At 44.9% G+C, this 21,723-nt stretch overlaps 1 protein-coding gene and 1 non-coding gene across 2 annotated transcripts in view; both read right to left on the reverse strand.

Annotated features, from left to right (window-relative positions):
* Positions 1-21,723, reverse strand: part of WWOX (WW domain containing oxidoreductase) — a 995,490-nt gene that overhangs the window by 368,027 nt on the left and 605,740 nt on the right. The window lies entirely within an intron of this gene.
* LOC111760284 (small nucleolar RNA SNORA38) lies at positions 15,398-15,530 on the reverse strand. The gene has a single exon (XR_002794026.1). It is a non-coding gene; the product is annotated as a small nucleolar RNA SNORA38 (small nucleolar RNA).

Below are 21,723 nucleotides of genomic sequence, written 5' to 3' on the forward strand. Positions count from 1 at the left end.
CCATCAGCAGAAGAGGTGCTAGCCTCCGAATACCACCTTCCACACACTCCCCTGTCTCAATCTAGTTATTTAGGCAAAAGGGGACCGTCGAGAGAGAAGCCTATTCAATTTTTGAGTCCTGACTTGCATGTGATCAATTCCTTTTTAATTTCTCCATCACACCATTTCCTACAGATCACCTACAAGTTGGCATCCAAGAATACCCTTTAAAACCGTGCAATCCCTTTCCTGCACAAATATAAAATCTCCACCTAAAACAGAATTCTGCATGAGCCTGACAAGTAAATTCTACACTTGAGAGTGGAAATCAAATTGACAATAGATCCTGTAACCAAAAGAAATGCATTGCAAAGCTATTAAAATAGCACACACGAGCAAGTCAGGGGTTTAGGGCGAAAAAAAATTGCTTCTGCATAGCCACACCTCTTTCTTTGAGGAGGAATCTGTGGATTTGTGCTAAGAACTGACTTGTCCTGTGGGTGGAATAAATTAGGACTGTTGGATCCTCCAAGACCAATTTTGATTATCATTGATAATTAAATTATGATCCATTCCAATAAATTGTTTTGCTGGAGCACCTACTACAGCAGGGATTCCATGGCAGGTGTGGTGAGAAGAATCAATCCATGTTTCTCAAAGCTCATTCATTTCTTCATCCATGTATTCATTGACTCCATAACTTACTGCATTCACAAAGATCTAGTAAGTGTGTACTAAGAACACAGCTGTGGACCTGCCTCTTCACCTTCACCCAGTTTCGATGCTAGGGGGACAAAAAATTCCAGATTAATGAATGTGGATTTCCAAAGCCTTCCACAAACCACTAAACTCTCTATTTAAATACACTTGTTTTTTCCAGCATTCACTTTACACCTGCTCATTTCCATTTACAGAACTACCCTTGCCCTTTCAATGTCCAAAAGTGATGCTGGGAAAAAAAGAGACTAACATTAAATATGTGGCATGCAGAACACATTCAATGAATAGCTAAAAAACAAAACAAAAATAGAACTTTGCTCTTTGTGTTTACTACAGCAGGATGTTTAAAAGTATGCCTTTTCCAAGGGTGAGATGTACTTTTCTGTACAACCTTGGTAATATTCTTAGTGGCCATAATGCTAATAACAACAAGAGGAAGCAGCAGCGGCAGCCACAGAAGTGATTGCCATGGGCCAGACTCTCTGATAGGCCATTTACACGCACTGTCTCATTGAATTCTCTGCAAGTCGGGTACATTTTTTTTTTATCCCATTTTGCAGATAAAAGGTTAACAAAGGTTAACTGATTTACTCCAAATCATGAAAAACCAGTGCATTTCAGATCAGGGAATCTGACTCAAAAACCTATGAAATAAGGAAACTATGTTGAAATCCTAAATCCTCCACAGCTTTAATCTTTGAAGCAAAAATTAAAATGTCTCTTTGTCTGAAAGTGAACATAATGGGTCCCTCTTCACCACGGAGGAGCATGTGTGCAGGCTTGAAGGAAATCTCTACCCAAAATTGAACACAAACGAACATTTTGTGGATAATTTCAGAAATAAAGGCAAGGGGAGGGATTGTGTTAGTGCTGGGCGAGAGTTCAAGGATTCCCCTGATTAGAACTAGATTCTGTCACTATGACCTTTGGCCATATTCAAATGCTAGCCAACTGTTTTTAAGTTAGGAGGAAGAGGGAGAGAGAATTAGGAATGAATCTGTTCAGCTGTAGCAGGAATAAAATAAACCACTCCATAGGGTGGTAGGTGTGCTTACATCTTTTGTTTGTGCACTTCTCTCTTAGAGAGCCTGGTGCTTGCGGTTCTGCATGGGGGTCCACCTTGCTACAACTGTCTAAACTATCAAACTAGTTGTTGACTGAGAAAATTTAGAAAAGCGACCGCAGAAGAGAAAATGTAATCTCCAGGGCAGTTTGCTTTGGTTGCAATATGCCTCATATAGTCTAGACACATTGAAACTCTTGGCCAAGGTTTTTGGAGGTTTTTGAACAATCTTCTCTTTTCTGGAAAGTGGCCTGATGTTAGGAGAGCTCCCACATGAGCCGCCTCAAACCCTTGCGGCTGAACCTTGGTTCTCCCCCTTGGTTGTCAGCTGATGCCTGTAAACCATTTAACAGAAGAAGCCAGTGACAAATCCTATCACTGGGAATCGTCTCTGGATGGTAATGCACATCGCAGGCTCAACCCATCCTCCCGTTTCTCTTCATTCCCCTGCACTCCAAATTCCTAGGAGAAGGAAGAAGGAAAGAGCAACACCCGTCTTGGGGGTGACTTTCCCACCCAGTCTAGAGGATCCTCTGGATTCAAAGCCCACAGGCCTCCCCTCCATCTGATTGGTCACTCCTTTCAAAGCAGACTCTCGAAGTGACGTGTTTATCTCTGTGCTGAAGACACGGTGTGCATTTATGGAAAACCCGGCCCTTCCCCGGCGTTTTGCTGGAACACTGTGCCTGCAAAGCCCCGCTTTTTTTTTTTGGCCACGGAACAGTGAACATTTATACAATCATTAAAATCGCATCTACCACCATATTTTTTCTCCTTCTCAGTTTTAATACATTTTTATAATTGCACTGAAGATATTCTAACCCTGTTTTTAATGCAAAGATAAAATTTATGAACCGTGACAAACGTATCATCTCAGAGCCAACCCGAAGGATAACAATGTACATGTCAAAATGCAAGTGCTCGCTCCCTTCTGCCCATTTTAATGAGGCAGGGAGAGAAAGAGTTAATCCGAACCCCAATCCTCTGATTCTAGACACGGGGGAGGCTTCCAACTCACGCCCGAGATTCAGGTCGCATTTCCGGGGAAAGCATTCATTCACACAAAAATTTTTCTAAAGTTACATAATTAGAACTGTGACTAATATGCATTCTTAATTTTTATGTTGGGTGTAATTGTGGAGGCTTCTGTCAACACAGCCGAAGATATATAATTAGATTTGCTCTCCCAGTGACTCACCCATTTTCCCCTTCGCTTTTTCCACATTTCCTTTAGAGTATGTTTCAGGGGAACACAGAGAAGGGGCATAATGGGGAGCAGAGAGGACAGCAGGCAAAGGGCCAGGGAACTAAGGGCCAGGGAAGTGGGGTTCAACTTTCCGTGGGACCACAGCAAGCTGTGTGAATTGGGGCCAGTCTCTTTGCCTCTTTGAACCTCGGTCTCCTCATCTATTTAAGGTAGGCTCTGGAGCGGATTTCCGAGCTCTAAAATGAGACGACACAAAGATATTATTTAAGACAAAATAACGCCCCTCCAGCTTTCAGATAATATCTCCAGTGAGAAAAATGTACCTCTAAAAGAAAATCTTAGCCGTTGATGGGTTCTTAAAAATTCTGCAATCAGATAACATCCATACGTTTGAAGGTGTGTTGAAAAGCCCAGATGGACGTAATGAATTGAGAGCTTGTAAGCATCTTCCCTGGAGTTTTCATTCCTCCTCGCAGAGTGTACCATGACCATGAACTCTTCGCTGAAAAGAGAACGTGCGAGAAGACTAACTCCAGATTAACTTTTCTGCAATCCCCTACCCCCCTTTCTCTAGAAACGCGAAACACAGAGTTTTAAATATTTCCTAACTTTACATAATAGCCTTGCACAAGACACAAATGCCAGGGACCATAATGAAGTGGAGGTAATCTACACGATTTAAAAGCACTTATTGTGACAAAACGGGTTGACGAGGTATGGGCGATACAAGCACACATAAATGAAATGCATCCCACCGGAAAAGCATTTTGCTCACATTGTCATTTACGGCTCCCGAATTAATAGACCTAGAGAGGCACCACCGGCCCCAGCAAAATGCCGTAAAACCACTGGCAGCTAGTGGTGTCTCAAACTTTAATTCCCCTGGGGAGAAAAGGACACTGCCTAATCTGTATTCAGTCCTGACATTGGCCACATCTGATATGGAACATTAGCTTCTAAGTCTCTCAATAGACTAGTGTCCTTCAGTTTATATTACTTTATGTTAATAGTAGAAAAATTACACACAACATCATTTATCATTGTTATACTCTGCTATACATCCCATAGCTTATTTTAATATATTTATTTATCCCTGAGATGGGGAGAAATTAAAAATATATATGTTTCCAAGAAAGCCTATAGGGAAGAATCACTGTAAATCTCTTTTTAAAATAAAAAAAAAATAATAATTCCCTTGAGGAAGGAAAAAAAAATGTATAGATAAGCTTATGAATGATAAGCTACTTTCTGTCTAAGGACGCATGTAAAGGCTGCACTCTAAATCCTGGGGCATGAGGACCTAACAAAAAGCAGCATATTAATGATAATATATCTTTTGTTCCCACATCTCACCAGTTTTTGCATTTGCTGATTGTATCCTTGGGTTTCAGTTATTAGCTTTTTTTGACATTTGACCTCTAGCTAAGAAAAGGCAAGGTTTTTTCTTTATTTTTGAAAGCACTGTCGCTGAACCTGACTTTCACTCTTTTTGACCCAGATTCCATGAACATGGCATAACTTCAATTTGGATTAACAATGACAGCGATGATACTCTTGCATTTCATGCCTTAACTTCTTTTTTTTTCTCCTTAACTTTTGCAACGCGGTTTTGCTCACATTATGGAGGCAATGCAGTGGATTTAAATGTGCACTGGACTTGGTACCCTGATGGCAGAGCTCTGGTCCAGGCTCAGTCCATCACATCCTACCTGACATGGGCACGTCACCCCCATCTCACTGACCTTGGTTTTTGCACAGATAAAAGGAGAAGTTTGGACTCAGTGAGCTGAGATCCTTTGCAGCTCCAGTGGTGCTACGTCTGTGACATTATTTGGTCCTCACTATAATCAAATAAGACTGGACGGATCTTCCCATTTTTCAGATGAGCAAGGTCGCAGGATGGAAAAGCAAGGATGAGAACACGGCAGAAACACCCCTGTCCCTTTGCTCAGCAGTCTTGCCTTGATGCCATGCTGCCTAGAGGACAGTTCTACCAATTAGGTCATGGGGAAAGGATCCTCTTCAGGAATTTGGGAAAATGCATGGGTTGGTTAGGGGTGCCTTTATGTATTTGATCTTTACTTACATATTTTACCATTTTGCTTTTTTTAGGAGGTACCAGGGAATGAACCTGGGACCTCGTACATGGGAAGCAGGAACTCAAACTGCTGAGCTACATCCGCTTCCCTACCATTTTGCTTTTAAAAACAAAAATACGTGACTTGAGTAATGCGTAGTTATACAGTAGGTTTTTCCCATTTGTCTTCTTATTGAGTAAGAGGTGTCGTGTTGAGACAATCTTTCCCAGTTAGCAGGTTCTCATTAGGTTACAAGGTACTTTCATAGATTATATCATTTCATCCTTACAACCACCCAGTGAGGTAGGTAGAGTGGGTACAATGCTCCCAATTCTACTGCTAATGAAACCCAGGACTAAAGACCCTTGCTGACCAGCCCAAGATCACCCAGTATAATGAGTAGTTGAATGGCTGAGCTGGGAATCGATGCACAGTTTCCACATTCCCAGCTCAAGAAGGGTTCTTTCTAATATTTAACAATCAGACTATTCTTGGGATAAATATGCACCATATTTTTTTCCCAAAAGGCAAAATAAAGCTGATATGATTTATATAGGTTGGTAGAGTTTAATGGCAATATAGTGAGCAATCAACACTAGAGAGTGGGGCAGAGGAAGCTAAGTGTTCAATGAGAATACTTCTCTTGCTTCCTAAAGGCATCACTAAACTACATTTTCCAGGCTCCCTTGCAGTTGGGGGAGGGCCAGGTGACTGAATTCTGGCCAGTGGAAAATGGAGTGATTGATCTTGCTGCTCCCAGGCTTGGCCCATAAAAATTCCCTGGGAGCCTCTGTTCTCTTCCTTCTCCTGTGTTGCTTGGATTTTGTGGCTCCAGCAGAGGATTTAGATGCTCATGGGAATGGCTGAGCCCAAGATGTCAAAGCCCAGGTCCCTGAATCACAGGCTGCGGAATGTCTGCTTTGACTGTTGGTGGAACTCTGGGGAGTTGTTACAGCAGCTAGCCCATCCTGATTAAAGGAGGAAGGAAGAAAGTCTTGGAAGGGAGGCATATTTCCCAATGCGAAAGCTAAGAGGACATTCAGAGTCATTGTCATCCCCAGCCTAAAGTATTTACTGCTTCATCTTTCAGGAAGCATTGCTAGGAACTTTCCTGATGCATCTTAAGATTCTTAAGGTATAAAAACTCATTAAAAGTCCTTTGCCTTATTGTAGATGACATACTTCTTTTTTTATGAAATATCTTTCATTCTGTGTGCTTATTTGAATCTTAGATATTTGTTTCCATTTGATAATAATATGAAAAAAATAGCATTTATTGGGTACTTACTGTATATGCTGGCCCTTCTACTAACGCTTTACATTAAATATCTCATTCCACCCTCAAATATATTAGGGAGATGTCCCCATTTTACAGATGAGAAAACTGAAGTTTAGAAGCAAGGGGCCTGGCCCATTAGACTGAATATCCCTATCCCAATGAAGATTGGACAGTTGTTGAATAAATTCATGAAAACTGGACAGCCAGGATTGGAAATTAGTATTATATTCCTAAGTCAGGTTTGGTGCTCTCAGAGAGCATTTTCCCAGAAATCTGCACGAGAAACTCTATTCTGAATTCTTTCTCAGAATCAGAATGGCCCAACTGTTACCTAAAGTCCAGGATTTGACATAGCAGGATCTTTTGAGTGCCCTCCTGTGATGGAGGCTGGAGAAAACACTTGATGGAAGCCTGACAGGGCCCTTGGAATTCAAGGTCCTTTCCTTCTTCCTCATTCACAAAACAGCTGGAGAGATGGAAGGGCAGAGTGGTTGGAAAAAGCCAGTGCTCTGGAGTCAGGCTACTTGAACTCAAAACCTTCACTTACGATCCTGAGCATGTTATTTAAATGATCTGTGCCTCAGTTTCCTTGTATATAAAAAAGGGAATCCCTGTGAAGTTGAAAAGATGTAATCCATGCACAATGTCCTGTTCTTTTAGAGCACTACATAAATTCAAGCTACAGTTAGTATTGGGATTAACATCATCTCCACCACCACCAGCAAATCCTTCCAGGAGTCCACTGGTGAAGGACTCCAACTGCCATGATTTACAAACTTCTCAAAATGCTTATGTGATGAGGAGGAGATTGATTTATCAACCACACATATTTGCAGGCATAATGCTGATATACAAAAGGAAAGTCACTTCTTTGTCTCAGACCCAGCCACAGATAGTGAGATTCCAGTTCTATCTATGCCCCTTTCCTGCACCTTCTGCAACAGGAAATGCACCCGACAGGTCTGCCTGGGTGCACCCTTGGAGACATGGGCTCCCATCTCTGCCTGAGCATCACCATAAGATGTCATAGTCTGATGGTAACAGTAAAAGTCAAGGCAATGGTAACAGAGGCCGGAACAGCTCATGTGAGGGTTCACCATGGGCCAACATCATGCTGACCACATGAAGACTTTCCCTCATTTAATTCACACAGCACCCTTAAGAGGAATCGCATATCAAGAGAGTTTAAGGATCTGCTTCAGTTGACACAGGAAGAAGGATTTGAATCCAAGTCATTGTGACCCAAAAGCTTGTGTTACCCAGAACTTGACCACACACCATGGACCTCTGTGGGCCCTACCTGCCCTTGGCTTTCTTCCATACTTAAAAAGTTCACTGTTCCTGGGTTGGATCCCTCCTAGGAACTTTTCCAAGCAATGTTTATGCCACTGAGACAATGAACTGCATCTGTAACATCTGAGCGAAATCATAAGTCATTTCCATAATTGGCTGAATAGTCTGGAAAAAAAAAAAAACAATTTTGCTGTGTGCTATGTGAATGCACTGCATAATACTTAAACAATGAAGGTTACCTCTCATGTAATACAGCTGTTTTATGCTAATAACCAGAATCATTTAATCATTATGGGCTAATGACCTGCAAAATTTCATTTTAAAAATGAAGTCATATCTGGGCCTCTGGAAGGCAAAATTGGATAAAAAATGAGGAAAGTCAATGCTCAATTTGTATTCTTGAGTCAAGAGCAGCTGAAGAGTCTGGGCCGCATCATCCCAAGTATGGGTGGTAAAAGGAACCATGCATTTGAAGTAAAAGCAGGAAATTCAGCTGCTTACAGGACTTACTGGTATCACTTGAGAGCCAACAGAATACAGACACTGCTGTGCAGCATCGTGGTTGTCCACCAAGGCCCAGACCTGTGCCCTCCCTCCGTCCCCTGCTGCATTAGTCAGCCAAAGGGTGCTGATGCAAAATACCAGAAATTGGTTGGTTTTTATAAAGGATATTTATTTGGGGTAGGAGTTTACAAGATACCAGACCATAAAGCATAAGTTACTTCCCTCTCCAAAGTCTATTTTCATGTGTTGGAGCAAGATGCTGTGTTGGAGCAAGATGCTGCCGATGGCTACGAGGGTTCAGGTTTCCTGGATTCCTCCCTTCCAGGGTCTTGCTTCTCTCTAAGTTCTTCCTGGGTTCAGGGTTCATCTCTTCCTGGGGCTGGCTTCTCTTTCCTTTGTGAGCTTACTTCCCAGGGCACCAGCTTAAGGCTTCAGCATCAAACTCCAACATCAAAATTCCAACATCAAAACCCCTAACTCTGTCCTTTGTCATGCCTTTATCTGTGAGTCCCCACCCACCAAGGGGAGGGGACTCAATGCCCTAATGACATGGCCCAATTAAAGCCCTAATCATAATTTAACCATATCCAGGTACAGACAGATTACAAACATAATCCAATACCTATTTTTGGAATTCATAACCATATCAAACTGCTACACCTGTACAGCTTTCGCCTTCCAGTTTGGGATCCGGTGCTGCCACACATTAGCAGGCCAGGGTGAGCAGAGAACAGAGCTGGGCTAATCATCACCCCTGCTGGAGCTCTTGGCAAGTGTCCTGACCTTCCTGGGGCTTCCACTTCCCTGATCACCCTCTACTCCTCAGGGAGAGGTATGTAGCTCATCCTCACAGGCCACAAGGCTTTGGGTGAGATGTCCCCATAGACTTGGTGGCAAGTTCTGTTGGTTGCCTACCAAAAAGCAATACTTGCTCCTTCCTTACTAACAGAACATGGTTTTGTTCAGGTGGCAAAGCCCCAAAGGATGAATTTTGTTCAACCCAAGCCTATTGCATGGTGGTAAATTTATATTAATGATCCAAATTCTTCATTACGCCTTATCTCCATTCCTTCTGGCACACACATTTATGCTGTGGATGGGGCATAATTCCCCAGCCCCGAGTTTGATCATGCGGTTTGCTGTGACAAATAGAATGAAGTAGAAAAGGTAGGGTGACAGTGCTGAGGTTTGTATGTTTTTGCCTGTTTTGTTGTTGTTTGTTTTTTTTAGCAGGTACCAGAGATTGAACCCTGGACCTCATAAATGGGAAGCAGGCACTCAACCACTAAGCTCTAATACATCTGCTCTACAATGAGAGCCGATTTTTTCATGTTTGTTTTGTATTTTGGAGGTACTGTGATCAAACCCAGGACCTCATACATGGGAAGCAGGCACTCAACCACTTGAACTACATCTTTTTTTTTTTTTAATGTTTCTATGCTTACCATGAGAAGGACACACCCAGCCTGAATCACTGATGCTAGGAGGAAGATGAGCGGTACAATAGGTGAGACCAGGTTGCCCCAGCTGAGCCCAGCCTAGATCAGCCAACCCCCAGGCAATTCCTGGACACATAAACAAGGTCAGCCAAGATCAGCTAAGGTGGTCAGGGGAGCCCAGCCAAGTTCAGTGAAAACCCACAAATCATGGGAATTAAATGTTTATTGTTATATGGCATTGAGGTTTTATGGTGGTTTGCTACTCAGCAATTTTGTAACAATAGCCAACCGGTACATGGAGAATCATTCCCTTTCACCAGTGATTGGCCTGGGAGGGAATATGTAAAGGAGCTCTGGCCAATGTGATATAGCAGAAAGTGCTGCAGGCTTCTGGGAACAGAGCCCCTTCCTTTAACAGAGTTTTGAAGAGGAAGCCCCTTTTGGCTTGCCTCTGACTTTCCTACATTAGATGGTTTTGAGGGTGTGATGCTTGGAGCAGTGTATGCCATCTGGCAACCACGAGGGAAGAGCCAAGGGAATGGCAGGGCCATTGACCTGGAGCCCTGACATCACTGAGCCAAAAGGCCAGCCCTGGACTCACCCCATGTAGATTAGTTGCTTAGAGGGATGAATAAAGTCTGCATTGCACATCCCATTCTCAGCTACTCTGCGACTGGTCACTGAATGCTTCCTAACAAATAAGCCCCAGATGTGCCCTTCACACCACGAGACACATACTAACCTCGATGCCTGGCAATGGGAGAGAAAATAGCGTATGTACTGAATATGAGTTCGCGATGGTGTCCCATCCCAATGCCTTCTGTAGGTAGACACTGTAGGCTATGTCCAGGTGGATGTCCAGGTGGCAGTTGATCATAGAGAAGGTGAGATTCCCTTTCCACTGACCCCCTTGATAACTAAGGTTTCTCTCTTTAGGCTCCTAAGTACCAACTATGATATATCTACTATCACTTATCTTTAAACAGTAGTGTTGATTTGGTTTTCCAAGAACATTTATTGCCATGTTTCATGCCTAAGGCATAGAGGGAAGAGAAAAAAAAATCATCTTCCAGAGAGAATGCAGCGTCTCCTCTCAATTTCAAGTCACCTTCTTCAGGTTCACCATGGTCATCCTCTGTAGTGGACATTAGTTTCATTTTGTTGAATTCCTAAAATTGTGCATAGAACATCTAGCTTTCTAGGGCATATGTTAAAGCCACTGTATGTAGATTAATGATAATAATATTAACTTTTATTTATGGAGGCTTCTATGTGACAGGTGTTATGCTGAGAGCCTTCCACGGATAATCTCATCTAATCCTCTGGAGAAGCTAAAAAGGTTAGAACTACTATTGTTCCCATTTGACTGCCAGAGAAACTATGGCTCAGAGAGGCGAAGGTGCTTGCATAACATCACACACTAAAAAGTGGCAGAACCAGAGTTCAAATTTAGGTCTACTGGTTTGGGAGCCCATGATCTTAACCACCCTGCCATAATACCACCTTCAAAGTGGGTGAATGAATGGCCAGGGGAATAAGCAATATTCCATCCTCTAAAGAGACTGGGGGAAACAAGGGAAACAGAACGTTTCTGCAAGTTGTATGTCATGGTATACTGGTGCTGACTCATAACGGCTTGCAAGAGCTAACTGTTAAATTTTTAGTAATTTTGTGAGCCATTGGTAAACATAGCTATGATTAAAAATCACATTATATTGATCCTCGAATTTCTTTGGAAACACAAAGGACCCAAAAGAGTCAAACTTCATTGAACTTAAAAACTCTTGTGCACAAAAGACGCTATCAAGAAAGTGAAAAGACAACCCACCAAATGGGAAAAATATTTGCAAATCATAAGCCTGATAAGGGTCTAGTATCCAGAATATATAAAGAATTCTTGCAACTCAACTCCCCCAAAGATCCAGCTGTCAGCCATTTACCCACACGCCACTGCATGGCTGTACACTCCAGAGAGAGGCCTCCTCATACCATACAAACAGCACTTAGGGGAGTCTCTTCCCTAGCAGCTACTGCCCAAAGAAATGATCAGAGGACAGTGCTGAAAGCAGCTGCTGAGAAGTGAGAATTTCCGCAGCCAAAGATGGCACCTGCGCCCCGAAGGCGGGAAGTGCAAGAACGACTGCGGCCCTTCTTCACTTGCAGCGCCGGCTCGTAAAGACACTTCATCTTACTTTGTTTAATTCTAGACAGCCAGTCACACTTGGTTATTGTTTTTACTTTTACATACTAGTATTGGATTATTTTTTATGGATGTTATTTCTCAATTAGTGTATTCCCTGGGGGCTGCACAAGCCTCTAGAATTCAGCTTCTCCTCGGCTGGAATCACTGCTGCCACCTGCACCGCTGCCGAGCTGGGCTTCTTGTCCCGCTGGCTGCTGCTGCCCAAACTGACCCACAGCCCCTCCGACCAGCTGCAGCAGGGAGACCTGGCTGGCTCCCGGGGGCTGCAGGCTGTGAGTGTGACTTCAGGTTTGGCAGGAGACACTGGCTGGACACCGAAGGGGGTGCCTGCATATCTTCAGCCATGAGGGTTCCGTGATGGCCATTGGGACTGACAGATGTGGGTCCTCATGCTAAAGGTCAGGAGGTCAGCTTGGAGCCACAGAACTCGGACGGAGGTTTCAGGGGACCACTTCCACACTACTCATCAGGCTCCTCGGCTGCGAGCAGCTGAAAGAGCAATCACAGTGGTCGCTGGCATTGACCGAAAGCCTACCCTATGCCGGGATCTCTTCCAAGATCTCTTCCACTTTACATGTATTCACTCATCTGACCCTCACAACAATGCCGTGCGCCAGTTACTATTATTTATTCCCATTTCGGTAATGAGGAAACGGGGGCTCAGAGGCATGAAATATTTTGCCCAAGTTCACACAACTACCAGCCTGGCCCCAAGGACTAGAAACATATCCACCACATTAGACAATCTCCAAATAGGTAAGAGCTTCACTCACCCTTAGGACTTCATTTCACACTCTAGGACTGCTGGATGGGGAAAAAAGCCAAGCAGGACCACAGATTTCTCACTCGCTCCCTTCTGCTCCTATGAGGAGACCTGAGAGCTGTGGTCTTGTTGTGGTCTCAAAACGAGCGGCCCCTCCCCTTCCTGGTTGGGAACTTGAACTTACCCTCTCTGAGCCTCGAGGTCCTCATCTACGAAAGGGGGCTAACAGTATCTACCTGTGTAAGCAACGGCACTGACCTGAGGGCTCATCGTGAGGATTAAATGTGTCATTATATATACAGAGCCATGAACATGGTACGGTGCAAAGTCAGCGCTCCACGCATCACCATCATCACCACCACCTTACAGTTGTGTTTATTTAGAAAACAATATTCATGTCTTTGTGCACAATAAATACCAGCTCCTTCCTAGGTCCAGGGCACTCAATCTCACCCCCAACCTCCCTTCTCCCAGCTCTCTGTCAAAGGCCCTTGCTTTTGAAGAGGGATCTAACCGTCTCCCAGAAGGAACTAAGACAACGTGCAGCTGCGTAGTGGGTGGAACTCCTTCCCTCTCTATGCCATGGGATCCAAGAATTCATCTCCTCCCGAAAACCTGGCCCCTTTCTCCTCTCCCTCAGCCCAGGCCTGCCCCCACTTGCCACGGTTTTGGTTTGCTGAGCTGCACAGCACATGAAGAAGGCAGAGCTCAATGTCTGTTGTAATTTAAGAGTCTGAAAATTAAGACATCAGTTAAGCAAAGCTTAGTATACACACCCCAGCTTTTATACAGACACTTTAAACAATGGGAGAGCCCTCATCCATGTTGAGACATATTGTTTTCCCTGTAAACTTTTCGTTTTCAATGGAAATATGTACATTGGTGGCACTATCCATGCAAGTTTAGTTGACATTTAAAATGTCTTCCAAACCATCGTTCTGTGATTCAGTATGTAGCTCAAACTCGCTGTGTTCCCAAAAAGGCATGGAAACAGTCACATAATATGTGATATATTCTTTGTCCAAATAAGTAAAAAGAACTTTGCTGATAGATATGAAATAACATGTTCTGAGAGAGAAGAAAGCTTTGGATCATTGTTTAATCAGCAATGTACTTTTTTCCCTTTCTTAGTTGGCCCAACTGATAGAGCGTCATCCTACCACATGGGAGGTCCAGGGTTCAAACCCAGGGCCTCCTGATCTGTGTGGTGAGTTCACCCACGTGCAGTGCTGATGCACACAAAGAGTGCCCTGCCATGCAGGGGTGTCCCCTGCATAGGAGAGCCCCATGTGCAAGGAGTGCACCCTGTAAGGAGAGTCGCCCAGCGCGAAAAAAGCACAGCCTGCCCAGGAGTGGAGCCACATACTCAGAGAGCTGATGCAGCAAGATGATGCAACAAAAAGAAACACAGATTCCTGGTGCCCTCTGACAAGAATACAAGCGGACACAGAAGAACACACAGTGAATGGACAGAGAGCAGACACTGGGCGGGTGGGGAGGGGAGAGGAGATGAGAAGGGGAGAGAAATAAATAAAAATAAATCTTAAAAAAAATAAAAAATATATAAATAAAAAACATTTAAATAACAGCTTTTAGGTAAAGCAAGGGGAAAAAAATAGAAATACCTTTTAAGTAGGAAGCACACATAAGCAGAAGTCTTATTTCATTGCTCCCCAAGAGTCAGACAATCTATACCCAGGTAGCACCATTTCAAGAAATAAAAGCAGTTCTTGAAATAGATGGGGCCCCTTCCTGGTGAGGGCTGTACGGGGCAGGGTGGAGGTGAGGGGGTGGGGGTGGCGGTGAAGTACTGCTGATAGGACACTGTTGGTGGCTAGCAAGGGGGTCGCAGTGCATATTTCTGAGATATGAAAAACAGCTCCCTTGTCTGCCCTTCCAACTTTTTAAAAGAGAGACACAAATTTTCCAAAATAGTTCTTTTCATAGCCAAGGGCCCAGTTACCAGCAGACATTCAAGAAGCCCCAGCCTCATAGGCTTGGGAACAAGCCAAGTGTTCCAAGACGCCACACGCTTCAGTTGTGGTGAATGCATCATCATTTCCCTGTCTTGGTTTACCTTTCAGAAACGATAGCATTGGTTTGGCTCAAGAATGCTACCTCGTAACTTGGGACGGCCCATTTTCAGAAGGTGAGCGCTGCAAAAGAATCTTCCAGAAACGCAGGGCGGGCCGGAGGAACTTGGGGCATTTCTTCTGCCAGTCCCCTGTCCCCTGAGGTCATCTGCCGCTTCCGCTCTCTGAACCCACACTCTCCCAGGGAGCCGGAGTCATCTTCTGAAAACATCATAAGGATCCTGTCACTTCCCTGTGTACAGCCCTTCAGTGGTTTCCTTTATTCATGTAGAATAAAAATCCGAGCTGGTAACCACTTCTCCGCTGTCCCACGCTGCTTCCGCCTGGGCCCCTTTGTGTTCTATCCCACAGAGTCCAGGCTCCTTTCTGCCTCGAGGCCTTTTCTGTTCACCTTGCCTGAATGCTCTCGCTCAGCCCTTCAGACTGCAGGCTTTTTTGCATTCCTGAGCTTTGGGTTCAAGTGTAAGCTCCTTAAAGAGGTCTTCCCTGCTTCCCCCTCCCCCCTCCAGGTGCTATCACAAAGCCCAGTTTTACTGTGCTTATCACAGTCTCTAATTATCTTGCATATCTACTTATTTACTTGTTTATTATCTTCCTCTCCCTTCAGAGAGGACTTTTTGTTTTTAACTTATCATTTATTCCTGCACTTGGTGCTGCATGACATCATTACATTGAGAGCTTAATGAATCAATCATTCAGTCCATCAGCAAAGAAACGAACTAATCAATTCATGGATAAATGGTACCTGAAAAAGTGGCCTTAAGCTTTTTTTTTTCCTGTGTGGGAAAGGGTGATCTTGAACCTGTTGGGGAGCAAGCTGGCTCCAGACTTCTCCAAGCCCACATCGCTTTGCCTCCAGTTCTTACCTGTCCAAGGACAGGGAACCACGGACACGCCTTTGCAGGAGGATGCCTTAAGCTTCTCCAGCTGGGTAAGAAGATGGCTCTTGGGACTCTCCTTCCCTGAGCCCACCTTTGAGGATAATAAAGAAAAAGGAGTGGGTGCCTTAGTGGGGGAGGGACAGAGAAAGCCCTAAGAGAACTCACCAGCCAAAAGGGCTGGAGAGCAGAAAACCTCAGCAGCCTGACCAAAAAAACAAACCCCAACAAAACGAAACAGCATGCATTGAGCTCCTGCTGGATACTTCCACTGACTATTTGAGACAGAGACACTGACATGGAGGACATGAAATTAAACTAGAAGGATACGAAATTAGACTAGAAGAGACTTGCTGCCGTGACTTCTCATGATTGCTGAGATCCAGGGCTTCTGTTTTAATCCATGGCAAAGCAGGACAGAGCTGGGAGAAATAATTTATTATGCCCATCCAGCGCCAAGGGCCCCTCGCCTTTCCCTCGCCTTCCACGAGCCAGAGATGGTACAGTAGGCGAACGTTGGTGGAGACCTCTCTGCCACTGACTTGCTACATGGGAGGATGCCTCTTATACCTTGTTTAGAAGCACAAGCTCTGGAATCAGACCGATTGTGTGGAAGGCCCTGTCCCATCATTTACTAGCTGATGAGTGAGGGCAATCTGCTAAAATTCTCTGGACTTTGGTTTCCTCATCTTTAAAGTGGAGATAACAATACTCTATTCCTAGGTTTGTGATCTAGTGCACATAAAGCGTTTTGCACAGAGTCCTGTGCAGAGCAAGCAATCCGTGTCAGGCATCCTCCGTAGCAGCAGCCTCCTTTCCTGGGTTTTAATGTCTCGTTTTAATAAATGAGAAGAGCTGGGACTAGATTCATGCTTCCCAACATGCGGGATACATAGAAGAGATCATTTTAGGTGATACTCTGATTCCTTCCAGCTCTAACATTCCACAAGTAGATTAAGTTCATTGGTTTAATTCAGACCTGTCAAAGCCCCAAAATAGCTAGAGATCTGAAAGAGGATTTGGAATGAATCGAACAGGTCGATTGCCAAGAGGGGACATCATATCCCTGTCAAGTGCCACCACCTTGTGGGGAACTGCACAGTGCTGGGTAAATGTGGGTGTTTCTGGGAAGTGCAAACCTGAAACTAAGAGGAGCGTTTGAGCTGGCGAATTAGGTTCCCTTTCAATGAACATGACAGAATTGGTCCAGGGCTGGGCAAAGCGATCCACTTGGTTAGATGGTTTTTCCAGAGACGTCTTCAAGCCACCCTGTCAACCTTCTCTTGAACACCCAAACAGGAGGTAAAAAGGTTGGAAGTCATGTTCCCATCTCACATATTGAGAAAACAGAATGCAGAAGTTGTTAAATAAAATGACTCGGAGACCACACCTAAAATTTCATACCTTGAATTTCTATTGCGTTCGTCTTCTGAGAAGCTTGGAACATTTACCCAAATTGTGAAATGACTTGGCCCCATCCTCAGAGTCATACTGAGACTGGGATTAGTGCACGAACATGTGACACCCTAGTCAACAACACAAGCATCAATCATAGCCAGGGATGACATTATGTAAATACCAGCATAGTCGGTGTTTGTGGTCTTGCTGTCACCTCGTTTCTTAGGTGGTAAGCCAACTACATGAAACCTGGCTTCCAGCAGAGTGCTGGACATATCAACTGGGGACATAGCAGTGGCTACCAACCGCCAGAATCTCGAAAGGAACCCTGCAAAGGAGATGGAGGGCCGGAGAGGGTGAAGTCTGCCCTGCACGGCTTGGCAGTCGGGCAGACCTCAGTTTCACTACAGCCTGAGATGGGTGACTCGGGGCGTTATTCATCAGCATGAATCTCGGACTTCCCATCTGTGGAATGGGGAGGCAATACTCCCAGTGAAGGTCAAATGTGACATCAACTAGGGGAAGGAAAGGGTTTGTCCCAGGATCGGGCACATAATAAGCGCTTACTCAGTGACAATTCTCTCCCTAGCAGAGGTTCTGAGGAAGAGGCCCAGCACGTCGCGCTGCACAGGCTGCTGTGAGGTCTTCCTTGACTATCTTGGCAAAATTAGGCGCTACTTCCTCCTGCTTTCTCAGCACTGGGCACTAATCTCCACGTGTCCTACTGTAACTGTCAGGGGACATGGCTGGCTCTCCATAAGACCAAGGGCTCTTGATGTGCAAGCAGAGTGTCTTTTTATGAATGTATTTGCAGTGCCTGGACTGTGCTGTCAAATTTGGCAGCCACTAGCCACATGTGTTAATCTTACTTAATTTGTTTAAAATTCAGTCCTTCATGGGAGAGGGAAGAAGAGGCCTAATTTGGGGGCATTTTCAGGATATTGGAGTTGTCCTGCATGACAGTGCAGTGACAGATACAGGCCACTGTATATTTTGCCATAACCTACAAAATAGTGCAGGGCAGAGTGTAAACTGCCATGTAAACTGTAATCCATGGTTAGTAGCACTGCTTCAATATGTGGTCATCAATTGCAACAAATGTGCCACACTAATGAGGGATGTTGTTGATGTGGGAAAGTATGGGAGGGGAAGGGAGTGGGGCAAATGGGAATCCCTTATATTTTTTATGTAACATTTATGTAATCTAAAGCTTCTTTAAAAATAAAAATTTTGAAAAGAGAGAAAGGAAAATTCAGTCCTTCAGCCATGTTAGCCACGTCAAGTTCTCAGCAGGTACACCTGGCAGTGACTACTGTATTGGGCTGCGCAGAAAAAGAATACTTCCATCATCACAGCACATCCTGTAGGATAGTGCTGACACATGGAAGGCAGAGTCAATGTTTACTGAGCAGGAAGGGAGAGAGGAAAGCAGGGAAAGAGGACAAAGTGGGGCACAAAGGACTGCACACTGGGGTTGACACCCATAAATAATAAACCTCACTAAGTAATCACTAAGATCTTCCTGCAATTTCCCTCCTTTTCTTCAAATTTATCTTAAAATTTTGTCAGAAGCTTATCTTAAAATTTCCTGGAAAATTTGAAAGTACACATATTTATAAAATTGGAATTTGGTGAGGCAAATATCTACACGGACTCCAAATCTATTTAATTTGCAAAGATGACATTGTTTAGCACTGAACACATTGCTGATGCTAAATGGGCAATCATAAGAAGATTCCCTAAGTACTATTTGCCAGGCATTGTATGTGTATTGTCTCAGTTAATTCTTATAATAACTACCAGGATTTCCATTTTACAGATGAGAAAACAGAGGCATGGGAGGTGTGAGTTGTCCAAGGTCACATGGTGAGCAAGTATCAGTTCCAGGACTCAACCCAGGGTCCTGGCTGGAAATGCAAGGGTCCCCACCACTGTGCTTGCTCTTCCCAGGCAGGGTCAAGCAAGCTTGGTCTGCAAGGCCACCACTTATCCACCATCCTCACATGGCAGGGTTGCTTCTAGAGAAAGCCTGGAAGGAATGGTCTGCAGGTGCTGGGTCATTTCTTTGAAGTCATCAATCCAAGCTCTGTATTCCCCTTCCTAAGGATCTCATCAGTTTGGAAGTTGGATTAAGGTTTTCTGAAGTAGCTTATGAATCCTCCTATGAGAGGCTCAAGATTAACTGGGGGAGATGGCTGAGTCCTCCAGAGATAAATAAATGAGGAATCTAATGAGTACTGTTACACGGTCCGTTGCATAAAGTAGTGATGGCTCCCCGTTGACATTGACTCAGAAGGACTCAGGCTCCTGAAAAGCTCCATGATATACTATTTACCAGGTCCGACAAGAGACCAGGATAAAAGGGAGGACCACATCAACCTGTGGGCTCGGTAGAAAGCAACGGACCAAATGCCAGTACTCCGGTGGCGGCTAAAGGAACTGAAAAGTAGACACAAGAAGGAAAATTAAAACTGCTAGGGTCAAAAAACTCGATTATTATAATACCTCCCATTCGATGGACTCCTCCTCTCATATTGTACCATGCTGCTCATTTCTAACCCACAAGGAAGAAGTTTTCATCCTCTTTGGAGTAGGGGTGAGGGGAAGGGACTTTGGATAAGTCGTTCATGGCCCTAAGTGATAAAAGCCACATCCCAGGCTGTAGAAGGGGTGAGCACTCAGCATCCTCGACTTCCCCGGAGCGTTGCACAGTGACTTCCCTATTTCAAGAAGAGACGAGAGGCTGAGTCTGGGTACTCCAGTTCTTGGAGGGGACAAGCCACAAAAGAACATCACTTTAGGGTAAACGTCCAGGTTTACTCATTAAAAAACTGTCAAAGCTTTGGGGGGACGACACCTGGTGCCTCTCAAAAGCTTTGCTGTGAACAGTCAAAACACTCATAAGTTGCAAGCCCACGAGATATTTTTGTTGCATGATTTTACTGGAGAGGGCTGAATATAGTTCTGATATATTTCAGTTCACTGAACAGGCAGGAAAGAGGCAAGGAGCTGGTGAGGCAAGAGAAATTGAGGTATTTCGAGACATTTCCAAAAATATGGCCTTGCTGGATGGAGGCACTTGGCGCTCCTGTCATCCCTCTTCCTGGAGCCTGCGATGGCTCCCCACGTCACCGGGGGGCCTGTAAAGTCACTCACCGCTCACCCTGCCTATCCTGCCTGGCTCAGCCAGAGCTCCTCTGCCAGCACAGGCCCCTGGCAGTAGCCGTGGGGGACTGCGTGCTGTCCCCTGGATGTGGCACGTACCTTCGTGCTCCCTGAGCTTGTTCACAATCCTTCCCTCCCCTTCTGATAGGAAGAAAAATCCCTTTACCTTCCCGGCATACCTCGAAGGTGGTCGCCTACGGGAAGCTCCCAACTGCCCAATGCAGCGGTCCCTCCACACCCAGCAGCTCTGTCCACCACGGCACGCGGTGTTGGCACTCCATAGTGGTATGTGGGTCTGTCTCCCTCTTAAGATCATGCGTGTTCACAGGCAGGAGGGACATTCCATTTATCTTTGTCCTACATAGTGAATGTTGGCTGCATGAGGAAACAGATTTGTTGGTTGTGCATGTGGTAAGAAGCACAGCTCTCCTGGGAGTACCTCCCAGTCCACAGCAACGCCCCGTGCCAGGAACTGCCTTTCTCTGGGGCACCGACACGTGCGTGTGCACGCACACGCAGCACGCATAGATACGCGCAGGGACATAACGGGTCTTTCGAGGAACTGGCTCAAGAACTGATTTGAGACACAGACATGTGCATGCAAATGCCTATTAAAATTCAGAATTGGCCTTGAATTAAAGTCTCCAGCCCTTCTTTTCAGAGTACCTGTTATAGCTTCTTTCAAGAAACAGGGTAAAATAAAGTGGAGTGTGTGTACAGACACCCACACATCCACGTGCAGTTTTCAACATTTTTAAAGGCTCTCATTTCAACCGCATGCATTCAGAACCATATCTTCGAATTCTGCCACAGGCCTGGGTAAAACGTGTTAAATTCAAATTCTCGAGCTCCCGTAAAAGTATGTGAAGTATGCCAACGGAGGTCAAACACAATAATTATTTTGCAGCCAAGATCCCTTTTCGTATTTCTCATGCAAAGCTCTGCCCAATCCCAATGAGCTCAAACTTGCTTTTGCTTTTCTTTGTTTGTCGCCTCCTGCCCACCTTCCTGGGACTCCTCATTTTGGGTTATTTGTTCAGACTTCTGTGCCAGACACACCACTGTGATTTCCTTTTTAATAAACACTATCCAGTGAGGAGCAGCAAACAATGAGAGGCACCTGCACTCTATTATAACTTCGCGTTCCACCCACCAACGCGGAGCTCTGAATAAGTGAGACCCGTCACCCGTCTAAGAATAGTAACAGCGCTTTCCCATAAACACAGCATCAGAAAACTTCCAGCCGACATCGAGGACAAACTACCCGCTGCCCCATTGTTTACAGGTGGGAGGAATGTCACTCGGCCAAGCATCTGCCGTCCATCTGCGGCCAGTGGCTTGGTCATGACCAGGGCCATGGGAGACTTAGTCCCCTGCTAGGAAGCAGCTGGACATTCCTGAAATCTTAGGGATGTGGAGTGCTGAGGCATGACGGTCCAGGACCCAGATCCAGAAGTTGTAGAGGAAAGAACACGGGATGTGGAGTCAGAAATATCCACTCAGGCTGGTCTGACTCATATAACAAATATCTGCGGAGTTCTGGCACCGCTCGAGGATTCTCAGGTGGCAGTCCAAAAGCCCTGCCCTTAGGGAGCTTACAGTCTAGCTCCTCCCTGGCTGGACCCCTTGAGCAAGTTACCTGATTTTATTTAGCCGCCGCT

The sequence above is a fragment of the Dasypus novemcinctus genome, chromosome 18, assembly GCF_030445035.2.
Source record: "Dasypus novemcinctus isolate mDasNov1 chromosome 18, mDasNov1.1.hap2, whole genome shotgun sequence".
NCBI lineage: Eukaryota > Metazoa > Chordata > Mammalia > Cingulata > Dasypodidae > Dasypus > Dasypus novemcinctus.